Consider the following 18,487-nt stretch of genomic DNA (forward strand, 5'->3'; position numbering starts at 1 on the left):
AAATTAAAACAAAACAAAATCAATAAAAAATCTTAAATGAAATTAAAGGACAAGAAATTTTATCAACCCCTCCTTAAATTGCTACTCTAATTCATTTTCAATTTACTCAATATTTACCCAAAAATACAACACAATTTCCTTTCCAAAAAAAATAAAAATAGATTAATTTTTTTTATTGATATACACATACTCGTAATTATATCATCATCATAAAAAAATATCTTTCACTTCCCTTACATATATAAATTTTCTTTAAGTGATAATCTCATCATCATAAAAAAATTCATTCGCTTCCTTTACATATATAAATTTGTTTCAAGTGATATCACCTTATCAAGAAGTGTTATTCACTTTCCTTTCACAATTTTTTTTTGTTTTAGATGATATCATTCTCATTATGAAGATCAAGTTTCATTCGTTTTCTTTGCACATATAGACTTAATTTAAGTGATATCCTCACCATCATCATTAAAAATTCTTTTTATTGACTTTCCTGCCCAATCTGATAAAGTTGCTTTAGCTGATACCGCATGTTACCTCACTTTAACAATCTCTTGACATTACTTGAGATCTATTGCTTTCTGGTTACTTGAGATATCGTGCTTTCTGGTTGCATATTTTTGCGTAAGTCCACTTCTGAGTCGCCATAAATGCATCTGGTTGAGCCAAACAAGCATTTTCATGTGGTTGTGCCACTTTGCGTCCCTCATTACTCATCGGCTTGTAGAGTCATGGCTGCCCAGAATCAGATGGAGTTCGGTTCTCTACCATCTGTACGTAAATTACATAATCCAGTGTGTGATATAAATGAAGGCAGCAATGTGGTGGACGAAGAAGAATGGGGAAATGACCAGTACAGAACCAGAGTCCCGGTGGTGTCGATCGTGTCGTTCTTGCATAGCAAACTCAATAGTTTTTCGTGTGTTTGTGGTCACGTGGCAGCTCCAACAAAGGCCCAAAAGTTGACCAAGGGGGAGACAGATGAGGAGGGGTCCTTTGATCGCAGAATCCGAGGGGGATGGAAGGCTCTGCCTTTTATCATAGGTAAACGGCTACCCATATTAGTGTCATTAATGATAGTTACTACCTCGGGCTAGTTTAATATTGGTAACTCAATGCCTTCTCTCACAAAAATTTTGTTTTCTTAAATGATATATCTAGTAAAATTCTTAGTCTCTCCATTGATTGAGATACCATGCGTTGCTTCCATAGTCTAAAGTTCTCTCATCATTTAATTTAACCAGTGTCAAAATATGTCTCTGTCCTATTTGTTCATGCCATTTCCGTACTGCTTCAGTCAATATTACCTGCAGCTGTGTAAAATTGAAAATAAAAAGGTAGCAATTTATGACCAGTCTGCTTCTTTTCTAGGTTTTTATAACCATTTTATGTCTTTTTTAGTCAATATTACCTTCAGCTTTATAAAATTGGAAATAAATAAGTAGTAATTTATGACGAGTAGGTTTCTTTTTCTAGATTTTTATAATAATTTTATGTTTTTTTGTATATTATGCTTAGTTTAGGTCGAAGCATATTGAATAGAAAAAGTCTAATGGAAGAAACGCAATCCACCCACAGTACATTTTAATCTTGTTTATGTGCTCTGCTGGTTTTCCCTGTTTTGTTTCCTGTTTGGTCTTGCACATCTGATCATGTTCCCAAACGTATGATTACTCGCAGCCCAATTTCCTATAGTTGTCTTACAACAATAGGTTAGACTTTGTTTTTTTATTAGTTTTAGATGCCCAACTTGTTCCATAGTTAGACCCATTTTGGATATATCTTTAAATGTCATTTTTAACTCGATAGTTCACCCTCGCACAAAGATGGGCGCGTTTTTTCTCACAACAGAGTTTGTTTTTATCCAATGTGTGTAATATGTCATTAATTTAGTGATTTGGCAGATGTATCTTCATGATAAAAATTGGATTTGTCGGTGTTGAAATGGCAGGAAACGGGGCTTGTGAGAATTTAGTAACTCTGGGTTTGTCGTCAAATTTCATTGTCTAGTTAACAATAGAATCCCACGTGCCAAATGTGATGGCTGCATACATTATTCACGTGTGGAAGGGAATAGCGAACATTGCCCCTCTTCTGGGCGCATTTCTCTCTGATTCTTATATTGGTAGATATTGGACTATTACTCTTGTCAGCATAGCATCTGTCATCGTAGGTTGCCTTATCGCATAAAAAACGTCAAGAAATCTATTTTAACCAAAGTCAAGAAATATATCATAACCAAAGTAATTCGAAAGAAAAGTTTTGACTCTAGGCAGTAACTCTCTCTGTCTGTCGTAAAGTGTAAAATGTATCTAATATGCTGGTTTTTATTTTGAAGGGACTCGCTCTTGTCTCGCTTACAGCCATATTTCCGCAGTTCAGGCCACCTCCATGCAACACTAATGCAGGAACCCTATGTAGACTTGCATCAGGACTTCAAAATGCCTTACTCTATTCCTCCTTTATAATGATGGGCATATGAGCAGGGGGAATCAGACCGTGTTCGTTAGCATTAAGAGCAGATCAATTCAAATACACTAGCGAAAAGGGGAAAAGAAGTTCACAGAGCTTCTTCAACTGGTATTACTTTTCAGCCACGATATCGATGGTGGTGGCACTCACTATCATAGTATACATTCAAGTTAATATAATCTGGGGTTGGGGTTTTGATATCCCGACCATTCTGATGTTTCTTTCTGTCACAAGCTTACTTCTTGGGGCAAAGCTCTACAATCGTGTTACACCAGAATGAAGCTCATTCACCAGCTTGCTTCAAGTATTAGTTGCTGTGCGAAGAAAACGCCATTTATCATTGACTTCGGGGACACCCGATTACTATGACCCTCCACAGAACAGAGTTCTCAATGTTAAGCTCCCCCTTCCAATGGCTTTTTGGAAACCAACTTCAGTGATTTTTGGAAACCAACTGTAGTCATTTTCTTAGGTTATGGAAACCAACTGTAGTTATTTGCTTAAATTACGGAAATCAACTGCAATTAATTAATTTCTTGATGGGAGCTTATGGAGTGGTCCATTACTCCCTCTATAATTCTCTACCATGATCTGTGGAACACTTAACACATAGCCAATAGAAGCTTGATGGAAGATTGGGTATATATACTTATGTTTGGTCCCCAAGCTCACTATCAAGTTAGAGTGAGTAGAGCTTGGAAGTGCCATACGGATGAGAGATTATGGAGTGGTCCATTACTCCCTCTGTAGTTCTCTACCATGATCCGTGGAACACTTAACACAGCCAACAGAGGCTTGATGGAAGCTTGGGTATATATACTTATGTTTGTTCCCCAAGCTCACTATCAAGTTAGAGTGAGTAGAGCTTGGAAGTGTCATACGGATGAGAGATTTTGGGTGAAGTTTTAACTACGTTGTTGCTTCTGCTCCTCATTGTTCGATTACTGTTGCATCCTGCGTGGCGTATTTTTCTTAGGCGTGATCCTTGATGATGTTCGATTTGCACACAGCTTGCTTTCAGTTTGTTTTTCAGTCACCACCTTCGCTGATAGGGGATCATTTGTCTCGGATAGAACATTGACTTTAAGATCATTTATCTCTGATAGAGCGTATGAAAGTTCTTAATTGCTAATTTCATTTCTTTTACGTAGGAGCTCACCCTTCTGAATATAAATATGAACCATATGTAGCATATTTGCTTTATCTTTTAGGGTTTTTATAATCGCATCGTTGGTTGTAATTTGTTCTTCTAAACTAGTGTTTTTCTCCTGTAACTGTAAAAGCTCCACTTTCTTTAAGGCATTTTGAAGGTCATCTTTCAACTTTCCATTCTCTTGCATGGGAGGAGTTTGCTCAGATTGTAGGCGGTTGTGTACGAAATACATCGAAGTGTCAATAGCATCAATGGCCGGGGGTATGTTTTCTTCGCATCAAGTTTTTTACATTCTTTACGATTTATTCAAGTTTTAATTCCGCATTAAAGAATCATTATTTAGCTAACATTTGTTATCTCTGTCTTGGTGTTTATAGGCATGCTCTATTTTGCTAATGTTATCTTTTGAGAATTTTCTGAATTAAGGCATTTATTTGAAAATATGTCTAAGTTTTGGTCAATTTTTATGCTTATAATATTTATTTAATTATATGTATTTTGGATAATTATTGTGCAAAATTTATTAATTATGCTCATATTTAATTTGCATGAATTGATTATTTCTGTTTTAAATTAAAACATGTTATTTTGGATGAGTATACTAGACCGATCGTTAAATGTTATGCATGAATATTATAGTTTTATTTATGCAAATTATCGTTATTCTCATATCAAGTTAATTTCTATGTAAGAAATAATGTCTAGTGATCCATATAATTTTAATTGATTAGAGAATAGCCACAACATCTCTAATTAAATAATATTATATATTATGATTGATTAGGATCACATAAAGAATATTTAGACATTAAATGTAATTAATTATACAAATATAATAAATTTTATTCCACATGATTTTTTATTATATTTATATAATGAATTAGGATAAAATATTCATAACTTACCCATAGGAATTATGAATTAATAGTTTTATCATAAAGTTCAAATCTAAGATAAAATTTATATCGAATTATAATCATAATATACCTTTAGAATTGTGAATTAAGTGAATAATTTGATAAATTTTATCATAAAGAATAATTGAATCTGCTTGAATTGAAAATTTAGCCCATAGGCAACTTTTTTGTCATTAGATTCAATTTTAAGCATGGTTTACATTGGTGAAGCATGAAATTTTATTTTTAGGCGCCAATTTTAACATAATCATGTGATATTTAATTTTATGCAATTGTACAACCTGCAAATTTCTTTGAAATTCGTTGTGATATCCCTAAATTTAAAGGAGATAACTATAAGGTATGGAAAGAGAGAGTTTTCCTTCATTTGGGGTGGATGGACATAGATTATGCTATTAGGAAAGATGAACCATTGGCACTCACTAATACCAACACTGTAGCGGACATCGCGCTTTATGAACGATGGGAGCAATCTAATCGCCTAAGCATGATGTTCATTAAGACTAAAATTTCAGCTGGTATTCGTGGTTCCGTTGATCAACATAAAAGGTATGAGACTCACTGAAAGCCATTGACGATTAATTTGTCACTTCAGAAAAGGCACTAGCAAGCACTCTAATCATGGAGTTCTCATCCCTGAGGCTCACCAGTGTGAAAGGTGTGCGCGAGCACATCATACAAATGAGGGACACTCTGGCTCAATTGAAGAGAATTGACGTTGAAATATCGGAGTCCTTCCTGGTGCACTACATTCTGAACACGCTTTCACACCAATACGGACCCTTGAAAATCTCGTACAACACACATAACGATAAATTGTAAATTAATGAACTCATGACCATGTGTGTTCAAGAGGAAGAGAGACTGGTGATAGAACTGAGAGAAAGTGCAATGTTGGCAATGTGAGGAAATGGCAAATCTCAAGCCAATCGAAAAGAAAAAGGTAAAGTACCTCCTCAAGCCGATATCAAGAAGGATTCCAAGTGTTTCTTCTGTAAAAAAAGGGACACATGAAGAAGGAATGCGCCAAATTTCAGAAATGGCTTGCAGACAAAGGTAATCCAATCTCATTTGTTTGTTATGAATCTAATATGGTTAATGTTAATATTAACACATGGTGAGATTGATTCTGGATCATCAATTCACATTTTGAATTCCTTACAGGGTTTGGAAAACCTAAGGAAGCCAGTGGGAAGTGAGTAAAGCATATTATTAGGAAACAAGATGGGCTCGCATGTGGAAGCTATAGGAACATGATATTTAAGTTTAAGTAGTGGCTTTGTTTTAGAATTAGAAAATACTTTTTATGTTCCAATTTTTTCTAGAAACTTGATTTCAGTTTCAAGGCTTGTACCTTTTGGATATTCTTTCAACTTTTTAGAAACATCTTTCAATTTATTTTATAAATCTGATTATGTTGGGAATGGTATTTTGTCTAATGGTCTTTACTGCATTAATTTACAAAACAATGTCACTTATGATTCAATGCATATTCACACTGGCACTAAAAGATGTGTTATTAATGAAGATTACTCTAAATTATGGCACCAGAGATTAGGTCATATCTCCATAGAAAGAATTAAAAGATTAGTAAATGAAGGGATATTTTACTGATTTTGAGACTTGTGTGGACTGCATAAACGGAAAGTAGACCAACAAGTCAAAGAAAGGTGCCAATAGGAGTTCGGACATATTAGAGATCATACATACTTATATATGTAGTCTAGACATGGACTCACATGGTTAGAGATACTTCATCTCTTTTATAGATTATTACTCACGATATATGTATCTCTACATGCTTCATAAAAAGGGTGAAGCATTAGATGCCTTTAAGATCTTTAAGGATGAAGTAGAGAAACAATGCGGCAAGAAAATTAAGATTGTGAGATCAGATAGAGGTGGAGAATATTATGGTAGATACACAGAAGATGGACAAGCACCTAGGCCATTTGCAAAATTTCTTCAAGAGCATGGGATTGTTGCCCAATACACCATGTCTAGTTCACTCGGCCATAATGGTGTATCAGAAAGAAGAAACCAAACATTATTGGACATGGTGTGGAGTATGCTTAACAACTCCAATCTTCCTAAATCCTTATTGACTGAAGCACTTAAGACGACAATGTATATATTAAACAGAGTTCCAACCAAGGTTGTTCCTAAAATTCCATTTGAATTATGGAAAGGTTGGAAACCAAGTTTGTGACATATGCGCATTTGGGGATGCTCGTCTGAAGTGAGAATATATAATCCACAAGAGAAGAAGTTGGACCCAAGGACCATTAGTGGGTATTTCATTGGATATGCTTAAAGGTCTAAAGGTTACAGGTTGTATTGTCCATCTCACATAACTAGGATTGTGGAATCAATAAATGCAAAGTTTCTTGAAAATGACTTGATCAGTGGGAGCGATCAAACCAGGAACATAGTTTCTGAGAAGGATCATTCAGAATCTCAACCTTCCACCTCAAGTGATAAATTGGTTATTGTTCATAGCTCCCCTCAAGTACAAACTGGTGTTGAACAACCAATTGTTGAAGTTCCACAAGCTGCTGACGACATTCCAGTAGATCAGGCAGTTCAAGAGTTGCGAAGAACTTTTGAACAATGAGTTGAACCACATACTTCTAAGGAATATGGTGGTACAACATTAAGAAGATATACTAGACCAAAGAGATCAGTAATTCTTGATGATTATGTTATGTATCTGCATGAATCTAACTATAACATTGGAGCCGAAAATGATCCTCAGTCCTTTTCACAAGCCATGAGTTGCAAAAAATCAGAATTATGGTACGATGACATGAAGGAAGAGATGAATTCTATAAAGAGTAACGAAGTTTGGGATCTTGTTGAGTTTCCTAATGGTGAAAAATCCATTGGATGTAAATGGGTCTTTAAGACAAAGAAAGACTCATTGGGCAACATTGAGAGATACAAGGCAAGACTTGTTGCTAAGGGATTCACTCAGAAAGGAGGAATCGATTACACGGAGACTTTCTCTCCTGTATCTAAGAAAGATTCCTTGCACGTTATTATGGCATTAGTAGCCCATTTTGACTTAGAGTTGCAACAAATGGATGTGAAAATGACATTTCTCAATGGAGATCTAGAGGAGGAGGTTTCCATGAAACAACCTGAAGGATTCCCCTCTAGTGATGGTGAGCATTTGGTTTGCAAGCTCAAGAAATCATTATATGGTTTGAAAGAGGCATCCCGTCAATGGTATTTGAAATTCCATAATGTGATTTCTTCTTTCGGTTTGTAGAAGATATTATGGATCAATGTATATACCTGAAAGTTAGTGGGAGTAAAATTTGTTTCCTTGTTTTATATGTGGATGAAATTTTGCTAGCAACCAATGATAAGGGTTTGCTGCATGAGGTGAAACAATTCCTCTCTAAAAATTTCGATATGAAGGATATGGGTGAGGCATCTTATGTCATTGGAATTAAGATCCATAGAGACAGATTTCGAGGCATCTTGGGTTTATCTCAGGAATCCTATATTAATAAAATTTTAGATAGATTTCGGATGAAGGATTGTTCACCAAGTGTTGCTCCCATTGTGAAGGGTGATAGATTCAATTTGAACCAATGCCCGTAGAACAACTTTGAAATGGAACAAATGAAGAACATTCCATATGCTTCTGCTGTCGGAAGCTTAATGTATGGTCAGGTCTACACAAGACCTGACATTGGACTTGTTGTGGGAATGTTGGGACGATATCAGAGTGATCCAGATTTATACCACCGGAGAGCTGTAGAGAAAGTAATGAGGTACCTTCAAGGAACCAAAAACTACATGCTTATGTATAGATGGGTGGACAATTTGGAAGTAATTGGCCACTCATATTCTGACTTTGCTAGATGTGTTGATTCATGCAAATCAACATAAAGATACATTTTTATCATGGCCAGTGGAGTTGTATCATGGAGGAGTGCCAAGAAGACCTTGATTTCCACTTCCACTATGGAAGTCGAGGTCGTATCCTATTTTGAGGCTACTTTACATGGTGTATGGGTTAAGAGTTTCATTTATGGGCTTAGAATTATGGATTCTATCTCTAAGCCATTGAGAATATATTGTGACAATTTAGCTGTTGTTTTTATGTCTAAAAACAACAAAAGTGGGAGTCGAAATAAACACATCAACATTAAGTATTTAGCTATAAGAGAACGTGTTAAAGAAAAGAAAGTGGTCATTGAGCATGTTAGCACTGAGTTGATGATCATTGATCCTTTGACTAAGGGCATGCCACCATTTAAATTCAAGCATCATGTAATGAATATGGGACTTGGTTCCATTATGTAGTTTCTCATTGTATGGACAATGTTATTTTAATGAAATTCTAAATTACTGTGATGTTTTTCTCATATTTATGTGCACCTTAATTTGATTTGAGAGAATTCATCTGTGTATGACCAAGAATAAACATAAGGTTTATTCATTAAGAAATTTCTGCCACATAAATTTTAATAGAAATAAATACATAGTAATACATGGAAGATAATACTCGTCACTAGAGGACTTATCAGCATGATTCATGTATCTATTACTTAATACAGATTATCAATGGGTTTTAAGATGAGACATTAAGATTGGAAGTATGGACCAAATGGGAGAACGTTAAGCTCCCTCTCCCAATGGCTTCCTAGAAACCAATTGCAGTAATTTCTGAAAACCAACTACAGTCATTTAGATTATGGAAACCAACTGCAGTTATTTCCTTAAATTCTGGAAATCAACTGTAGTTAATTAATTTCTTGTTGGGAGCTTCTGGAGTGGTCCATTACTCCCTTTGCAGTTCTATACCATGATCTGTGGAACACTTGACACATAGCCAACAGAAGCTTGATGGAAGCGTGGCTATATATACTTCTGCTTGCTCCACAAGCTCACTAACTCAATCCCCTTCAGCTTTACACCATCAAGTTAAAGTGAGCAGAGCTTGGAAGTGCCACACGGATGAGAGATTTTGGGTGAATTTTTATCTATGTTGCTGCTGCTGCTCCTCATTGTTCCATTTTTGTTGCATCCTACTTGGCGTATTTTTCTGAGGCATGATCCTTGATGCTATTCGATTTGCAGGTAGCTTGCTTGCAGTTCTTTTTTCGGTCACCTCCTTCGCTGATAAGGGATCATTTGTCTCGGATAAAACATTGACTTTAAGATCATTTATCTCTAATAGAGCATAGGAAAGTTCTTTATTGCTAATTTCATCTCTTTTGCGTAGCAGCTCACCCTTCTCAATATAAATATGAGCCATCCCACCCTCACGCTTTTCACTTTTGATATGTAACATATCTGCTTTATCTTTTAGGCTTTTTATAATCACATCGTTGGTTGTAGTTTGTTCTTCTAAACTCGTGTTTTTCTCCTGTAACTGTAAAAGCTCTTCACTTTCTTTAAGGAATTTTGAAGGTCATCTTTCAACTTTCCATTCTCTTGCACCAGAGGAGTTTTCTCAGATCATAGGTAGTTTTGTACGAAATACATCGGAGTGTGAATAGCATCAATGGTCGGAAGTATGTTTTCTTGGGCATCAAGTTTTTTACATTCTTTATGATTTCTTTAAGTTTTAATTCCGCATTAAACAATCATTATTTAGCTAACACTTAAATCAAAGATGGCTCTAACAAACCAATTCATGTAAGCTTACAGGACCAAAGTATGATTGATTCAGTAGTGTATGTCAATTGTTCTTGCTCGCTATAATTTGGTTTTTCAACATTTTTTTATAGAACGTAATAGAACAAGGCTTCTATCAAAACCCAAGAAGATTTAAAGGAAGACGGATCCGTAGCCAATCGATGGAGATTGTCCAGTATTCAGCAAGTGGAAGAAATGAAATCATTGATAAGAATAGTGCCCATATGGTCAACCACGATCGCCATGTTTGTGTGTATGGAACAGCTAAACACATTCTTAGTTTTGCAAGCGGTGACGATGGATAGACACGTAGGAAATCACTTCCAGATCCCTGCAACGTCATTTGCATTTTTCAGTATGCTATGGCTCACCTTGTTTTTGCCCATCTACGACAAACTTATCATGCCCTTCTCCAGGCCGATGACCAAGGAAGTCATTGGCATAACAATATTACAAAGAATGTGGAGCATATTTTCCCTCACCACCTTGTCGATGGCCTTAGCTGCGATTGTCGAGACGAAGCGTTGGAACGTGGTGGTAAGCCACTGTTTAATGGAGAAACCGGGGGACGTGATTCTGATGTTAGCACTGTGGCTGGTTCCTCAGTATTCTCTGTCTGGTCTGGTAGATGTGTTTGGTGTAATTGGATTGGTAGAATTTTTGTACTGTCAATTCCCCGAAACCTTGAGGAGTGTCGGGGGTCTGCTCGTCTTCTTGTCTATGGGTGTGGGTAGTTATCTCAGCAGTCTCCTCATCAAGATTGTGCATGACACCATAGGCAGTCCCAGTCACCATAACTGGCTTGCACAGAACATGAACAAGGCCCAAATTGATAACTTTTACTGGCTAATCATGGGATATGTCATTGTTAATTTAGTGTACTTCGTCATCATTGCACGTTGGTACAGATATAAAGCAACCGTTGAGGATCAAACAACCCAAATATCCATTATTGGGCATGATAATCAACCTTTCCTGATGCATAAGTATAATTTTTCATGCAGAGTTGCAATTACCTGTAATAAATACTCAGTGTCCTGCTACAACCATGCTATTATTAATGTCTTATAAACGATCTCTAGCTTGAAAGTCTCAGGAAGCTAACTGTCACCATTAGTTATGAGGCTTGAAAGTCCTGGAAACATTGATTAGGAGTCATAAGATATATAATTTTGATTTTATGAATAAGGATGTTTGTTTTAACATGAAAGAAAGATTGTCTTAGATGACCTGAGATAGTTTAGTGTTTTTCAGTATTGAATTTATGTCAACTTGTAATCTTCTTTATACTGTGACTAATAATTTTTATTATGAATTTAAATATTTATTTTAAATATTCTTAAAGAAAAGGATCATAAATAGCTTTATCAATTATTTTTGTAAATATTATAATGGTAAAGTTTAATAATTTCATTTAAATATTGTTAAGGAATGAAAAACATGGAGCAAAGATTGCTTTTCTCAATATTCAAAATAGTGAAATAGATTATATGGAAGGCATCAACAATAAATGACTCGAGTGAAACTCGACTAAAGTAAAGTAAATCTAAATGACTATGACACCTAGCTGATAGTGGAAATTAATGTAGTGACACCTAGCATACAATGAGATTAATATCTCTGGATCCCCTCCTAATCTCAACTGTTGCAAGCAGAGACACCTACAATGCCTAATTTCTCCCTTTGAAATTCAAATACATTTTTTCCCAATGGCTTTGTGAAAATATTTGCAAGCTCATCTTTGGAACCACAAAAAGAAAGTACTTTGTCTCCATCATTGAGAAACTCAATGATGAAATGAACACGTGTGTCAATGTGTTTTCTCTTTTTGTGCAAAACATGATTTTTTGATCAAGAAATCGTTGAATTGTTATCACAGTAGAATAAGAGTTGGTTCCCTCTGAACATTTGAAATATTGTCTAATAATCTTCTCAACCACATTGCTTAATTTTCTGCTACATATTATGTCTCTGCAAAAGATATTGAAACGATTGAGTGTTTCCTGGATTCTAATGAGATCAAATTGGTTCCAAGGTGAAAAGCATACCCTCAGGTGTTTTTGTGATCATCTATACTACTTGCATAATCGTTATCTGTATAACCTAAAAGGGAACAATTTTCAGAATGTGTGTAGAACAAACCATAGTCTATGGTCCCTGCAATATATCTTTTTTGCAACCTTCCAATAAGGAATCTTAGGTGACTACATCAAACTGGAGAAAAAACTTGCTGCAAACATGATATTAGGTCTAGTTGCAGTGAGATACAGAGAACTTGACTTTTATACAATGTGATCAATTGGTGGTGCTACATCTTCTTTGATCAGCTTGGTGCCTTGAGCAATTGGTGTATTAGCTAGTTTTCAATTGGCCATTCTGAATTTTTGGATGATGTCAGTGGCATAGTTTTGTTGACCAACAAAAATTCCATTATGCGATTATTTAATTTCAATGCCTAAGAAGCATTTCATGACCCCTAGATCAATCATATCAAACTTTGTTTCAATTACTTCTTTGAAGTCTTCTAACATCATATTTCTTGTATAAAGAGGATCATGTACATAAATCCATACAACACAAATTTTAACTTCATGTGTTTTGGAATACAAAGTTGGATCGTAGTTGCTTCTGTAGAAACCATTTTTGATGAGATAGATGTTGATAAGATTATACCAAGATCTTGGATCTTGTTTCAAGCCATACAAGGTTTTCTTCAATCTGTTTACTTTATGCTCATGTCATGGAACCTCAAAACTAGGACGCTATACCATTTAAGAAAGGAGATTTTACATCAAGTTGATAGACCTTCCATTTGTGTTGAGCTCTAGTGGATAAAATAGTTATGATAATGTATAACCTTGCTACTGGAGTAAAGGATTCACCATATTTGACACCAAACTATTGTGAGAATCCTTTGGAAACTATCCTTTCCTTATGTTTCTCAATTTCTCCTTTTTCATTCAACTTAATATTATATACCCATTTTACACCAATCTTGGTTTTGTCTCTTGGGAGACCAACTAATTCCCAAGTCTGGAAATAATTTCTTGGTTCATTGCATTAACCTATTGATCTTCTTAATTGATTCTTCAAAAAGGGTTGGTTGACATGAAAGAAATGCAATCATGTTCTACTGGTCAAAATCATGCTCCTTCTCATATATTTCTTTGATGCTTCTGGTTTTCTAATTTGATTTTGAAGATGTTGAATCACTAGTGGATTCACAACTTGAAGATATACCATTTTCAGAATGGTATGGCTCTTCTTGAACTTGCAATCTTGGTACCTGTGGTGGATAAAAAGGTTGATTTGTAGTTTCATCAACATGATCAGACGAAGATTTATTTTCAAAAAATTTAACATTTTTGTTTAAAACAAACTTCTTCGTAGCTAGATTTTAAAGTATATATCCCTTTGACTACTCACTATAGCCTACAAAAATACTTCTTTCATTCCTATCATCAAGCTTCTTTCTTAGTTGCTCAAGAACACGTGTAAATGCTACTAATCCAAAAATTCTAAAGTGAGATACATTTACCCTTTTACCATCCCATGCTTCGTGAGGTATTGTATCTTAGAGACTGGTTGTTGGAGATCTATTAAGAACATACATTGTTTTCGAAGCTGCTTCAACCCAATAGTCATTGGACAATTTCTTCTTACGAAGCATACAACTACCCATGTTCATGATTATTTGATTCTTCCTTTCTGCTACTCCAATATATTGTGGAGTATATCTTGTGTAGTTCTGCATTATGATTCCTTGTTATTGGAAAAAAAGTTTTGAAGTCATTAGAACCGTATTCTCCTCCTTTTTCTGATTTGAGGACTTTTCAAGGCTTTCCACTGTTCTTTTCTACTTCTATTTTGAATTCTTTGAACCTTGAGAATGTATCTGATTTAATTTAGAGAAAATACACCCATATCTTCCTGCTATAATTATTAACGAAGGTTAGAAAATAAATATTGCCACTAATGGACTATGTCTACATTGGAGGATATATAACTATATGGTTTAACTCTAAAGGATATTTTTCTCTAGAGGAATATGTGGGAAAGCTATCTCTTTTTTGCTTGGCTAGAACAAAAATTTCACAATTACAATATTTTTCATTCATAATAGAGATAAAAATGACCATTGAATTTTTCTGAAGGAGACTTAGACTCTTGAATGTGATGTGGACATACCTAGAATGCCATAGTGAGACTCATCTATTCTTGTCACATTATGGGAAAAATATTGGGAAAGATTTCGACTTCTAAGAGTCAAAGGGAACATCCTATTCTTGGTTTTTTCAACCTTTGCTATTAGTCTTCTATTTGGAGGTTTTTCATAGATATACCATGTGTTCCCTTGGAATATTACATCATAACCATGTTCCGTCAATTGACCTACACTTATGAGGTTATGCTTCAGATGTTGAGCATAATAAACACTAGGTATGTAATTTTGTTGATTATGTTTGGTAGGGATAGGGACAATATCTTTCCCTTAAGCTTTAATGCAAGAATGAACTCCAAGAGTAATTTCTGATGTTACGTAATCATGAAGATAAGAAATCTGATTTTTCTTACATGTCATATGATTGTTGTAGCCATTTTCGAGCAACCAAAGGTGCTTGTTGTGAGTGCCTTCAGAAAGATGTAAAGAAAGAAACATTTTCTCAGAGAATTCTCCTTCATTGTTGGAGAGATGGGCACTGCCTATTTGTTGATTTGATTGTTTATTTCTCCATTCTTATTCATAATGCCCAAATTTCTTATAGTAATAACATTGAACATTAGATTTTATCCATGCTCTGCTTCTCTGTGTTTGCTATTGTGGAGGTTTCCATTTCTCTTCTGCATGATGATGTTATGATCTACCTGTACCTCAGCCTCTACCTCGCTTGTTGTCACCTCCATCTCCTCTACCTCTGCCTTTGCCAAGAGATAGTTGTGTTTTGGAAGCTTGTTCCATGGAATATTCTGCCAAGTTAAGTCTTGTCTCATGTGCCAGAAGTGATCCAGTCAGCTGTTCTAATGAGAAAGGTGTAAAATATTTGGACTCCAGAATGGTTTTTACAATCATGTCATATTTTTTGGGTATGTTTCGGAGGACCTTTTCAACAATCTTCTAATCTATAATGGTTTCACCAATTAGTTTGGTCTGATTTACTATTCCGATGACTCTAGTCATGAACTTGTCCACATTCTCATTGTTAGTCATCTGGAGGGTTTTAAACTTAGCTCTCAATGTGTGAAATTTAACAGGTTTCATTGTATTATTACCTTGATACACATTTTTCAAAATATCCCAAACTTCTTTTGTTGTTGATGGGCCGATTATCCTGTCGAAGATAGAGTCATGAACCGAGTTTTGTATCCAACGTTTCACTCTATTCTCTTTCTTTCTTAGTTCTGCAGTGACATTCCTCTGGATATTGTTCATGGTTGTTGATTGTTCATGGGTCGGCTCTACATAATCATTTGATAGGGTATCCCCACATTCTTGGACTTGCAGAAATGTCTTCATTGGTAAAGACCAAAATTGATAATTTTTTATAAGCAAAGTCAGTGTTTGTGGCAAAGAGTTGGAGGAAGCCATTTATTCAAATGCATATGTGTGCCACTTCTTTTTTTTTTTAAATCCTTTTTGACTTTTTTAAAGCCTTTTTTCTTTTTAAATCTCTTTTCCTTGGTAACGCATTCAAGTTTTTATTTAAAAATAAATAAAACTTGAAAAACCACTCTTTTTTCTAAATAATTACCCCTTTTCTAAAAAAGGAGACTTATGAATAATAAACTTACAAGGTTGGATAAAGTATGAACCCTTTGTGGAAAAGAAATTTGGTGCCTCGTGTTTCTATAATGCAACCACTCTTACTCCTATGTCACTGTAGTCATAGAATGGTGTAAGTGACAGAAACTAACATGGCTTGTTGCAGTGGATTTGAGTGTTGGTAAAACATACAGAATAATGCAGACTCACAATTGTTGGCCTGCGGTATAACATGCCTCCTGAGCTACTACCATGCGTTAATAATGCAACTCCTGAACTATCAGGTTGCATTACTCTAGTTGTAGTTCACTTTTTTTTAATTTTTATTTTAAATCTTAGACTTCTCTTTGAGCTGAAGGAAATAATCCCTCTCATCATGGGATTCCTTCATTGGCTACGCAACAACTGACCTCTTGACAGGAGCAACTGCTTGAGAACTAGCTTCTTTTCCTCCTTGACTACTTGATCTTTGCTGCTCTCATGAGGTCTTATGCAAGCTCACCTCTTCTCACTGCTTCTCTCAAGGCATCTTACACAGTGTATTATCCGATGCCACGTTAAAAAGTGATGAGAAAACGTGGAGTATAGGATTTACTCTTCTCAATATTATCAACAGCTAAATAAATTACATAAGAATGATTAATAATTAATGACTAGAGAGGTGCTCAACTAAACTAGACTAAAATATAACTGAATGTGACGCTTGGATGGATAGTTGTGACACCTAGCAAGGTGGTTGGAATTAGATTCTCTAACAAACATCTAAGGAATATGGAAAATTGAATTCTCTAATTTATGTAGACCGAAAGCAACACTAAAAGTCTTCATTGTCCAAATTAAAATCTTAAGAATTAAAATAATAAAATAAATGTACTTGTCATCCATTTCTTCAAGGTGACAACAATTGTGAAGATCCAAATGCCTGGTTTTTTAGGGAGGTCGTAGTTATGGAGATCCATTAGAAATTTTTTTAACAACAGTGGCACTTGAGGGACTATTTCGAGAGATAGGCATTGATCGACGACGTCTCACTATTACCACAAACATCTATGAATTAGTATGCACTCAGATACAATGTGAAGCTGCTACAACTAACTGAAGTCATGAAAGGAATGGAATTGTATCTTTCTTCTTTACTTCCCATTCTAGATACATAATAGCTGCAAAAACTTTAGTTTCTACTATGGTTAGGTACACATTATTTTGATAAGTTTCTTGTAAATACTTTCTCTTAATAATTCATGTTGATAAATTAGCACAAACATTTTCCTATTTCTCCTTAACTGTAGATTGGCAATTTAAATTTGTAATTTATTTGTACATAACACTTCATTTTCATGGCACTTATCCTTTCAGCTACTGCCGCTAAGGTTTTTATTTTAATTTTTTGTGTTCTTGACAACTTTGTCCATAGTGATTTTTGAAGGTTTTGGACATTCAACTATCTTCAATTAGACATAAAATTTCAATTTGGGTTTAAGTAGATGACAGGTTTTGGGAACATTTTACAATTCAACACATATAACATCAAATTATTGTTCATTAGATTTCAAAATATTCCTAAATTTGCAATAGAACTAATATTCAGCTCTTGAAACACCATTAAATATTCATTACAAATTCATTTTCTTTTTTATTTAAATTTTATTTGAATTGATTTTAGAAAGGTACCATCCATAAGGCATATGAATGGAAATATATTGTGCATAAAGCATTTAATTTAGGAAGTTTATGGAGGAATTGGCTAGAGAGCTGGTGGATTTTTCCGAAGATGTTTTATAAACCAATATTTTCATCTTGGAAACTTGTCAGAGACTGGCTAGAATTTGGGGTTGCATGCCTCAAGGAATCATTGTGAAGGACCGTGGTTGAAGAAACATAGTTTTTGATTGGAAATAAGGGAGATCTTACATCGACGATTAGGTTTTTTTTCTTGTTGCTTGTAATGAAACCTAGGGTGTTGAGGATTCCTCGGCTCCATATTGTAGTGGGTCTAAATATCATGAAAGTACCCACAAATATATTGGGACAAAACCAAAGAAGTGAAATATTCTCAAGGGTTTAGGCTAGAACCAAACAAATGAAAGAGGAAGTTGTATAAGAGTCATACCGAAAAAATATAAATGTTTGTCGGAAAGAAATTTCACTCACGAAAGTTATGGGTTTAAAAGGTATTACTCTCATGAGGTATTTTAGAGGAAAATATGTTTCTGAAAGGACATTGAGCAAGTGGATGGACAATTAGTTGAAATCATTGTTAACCTACGTGCGTTGTTTCCTTCTTTTGATCAAAGGATGGATATGTTTTATTTTCAATAGGGTCAAGGATGTAGAATAAATATTGAGCAAGACGTGGATGATGGAATTATGTCTTCTAATAATAAATAGTTGGATGCCCCTTTTTTATCCCTGTACTAAAAATATTTTGCAAAATCTGGTGTGGGTTAAATTTCCTTGCATGACATTGGAGTGGTAGACAATGGAATGCCTGCGAGAGACCAAGAACTGTCTTGGTGAGACAATAGCAGT

General features: G+C 35.0%; 1 pseudogene; it reads left to right on the forward strand.

Annotated features, from left to right (window-relative positions):
- The first annotated feature begins 731 nt into the window (after positions 1 to 731).
- On the forward strand, positions 732 to 11,268 carry LOC149143029 (protein NRT1/ PTR FAMILY 2.12-like; annotated as a pseudogene).
- Positions 11,269 to 18,487: the final 7,219 nt, after the last annotated feature.

This window comes from Pinus tabuliformis, chromosome X (genome assembly GCF_031772625.1).
Source record: "Pinus tabuliformis cultivar Carrire ecotype Pingquan chromosome X, CPIR1, whole genome shotgun sequence".
NCBI classification, from domain to species: Eukaryota; Viridiplantae; Streptophyta; class Pinopsida; order Pinales; family Pinaceae; genus Pinus; species Pinus tabuliformis.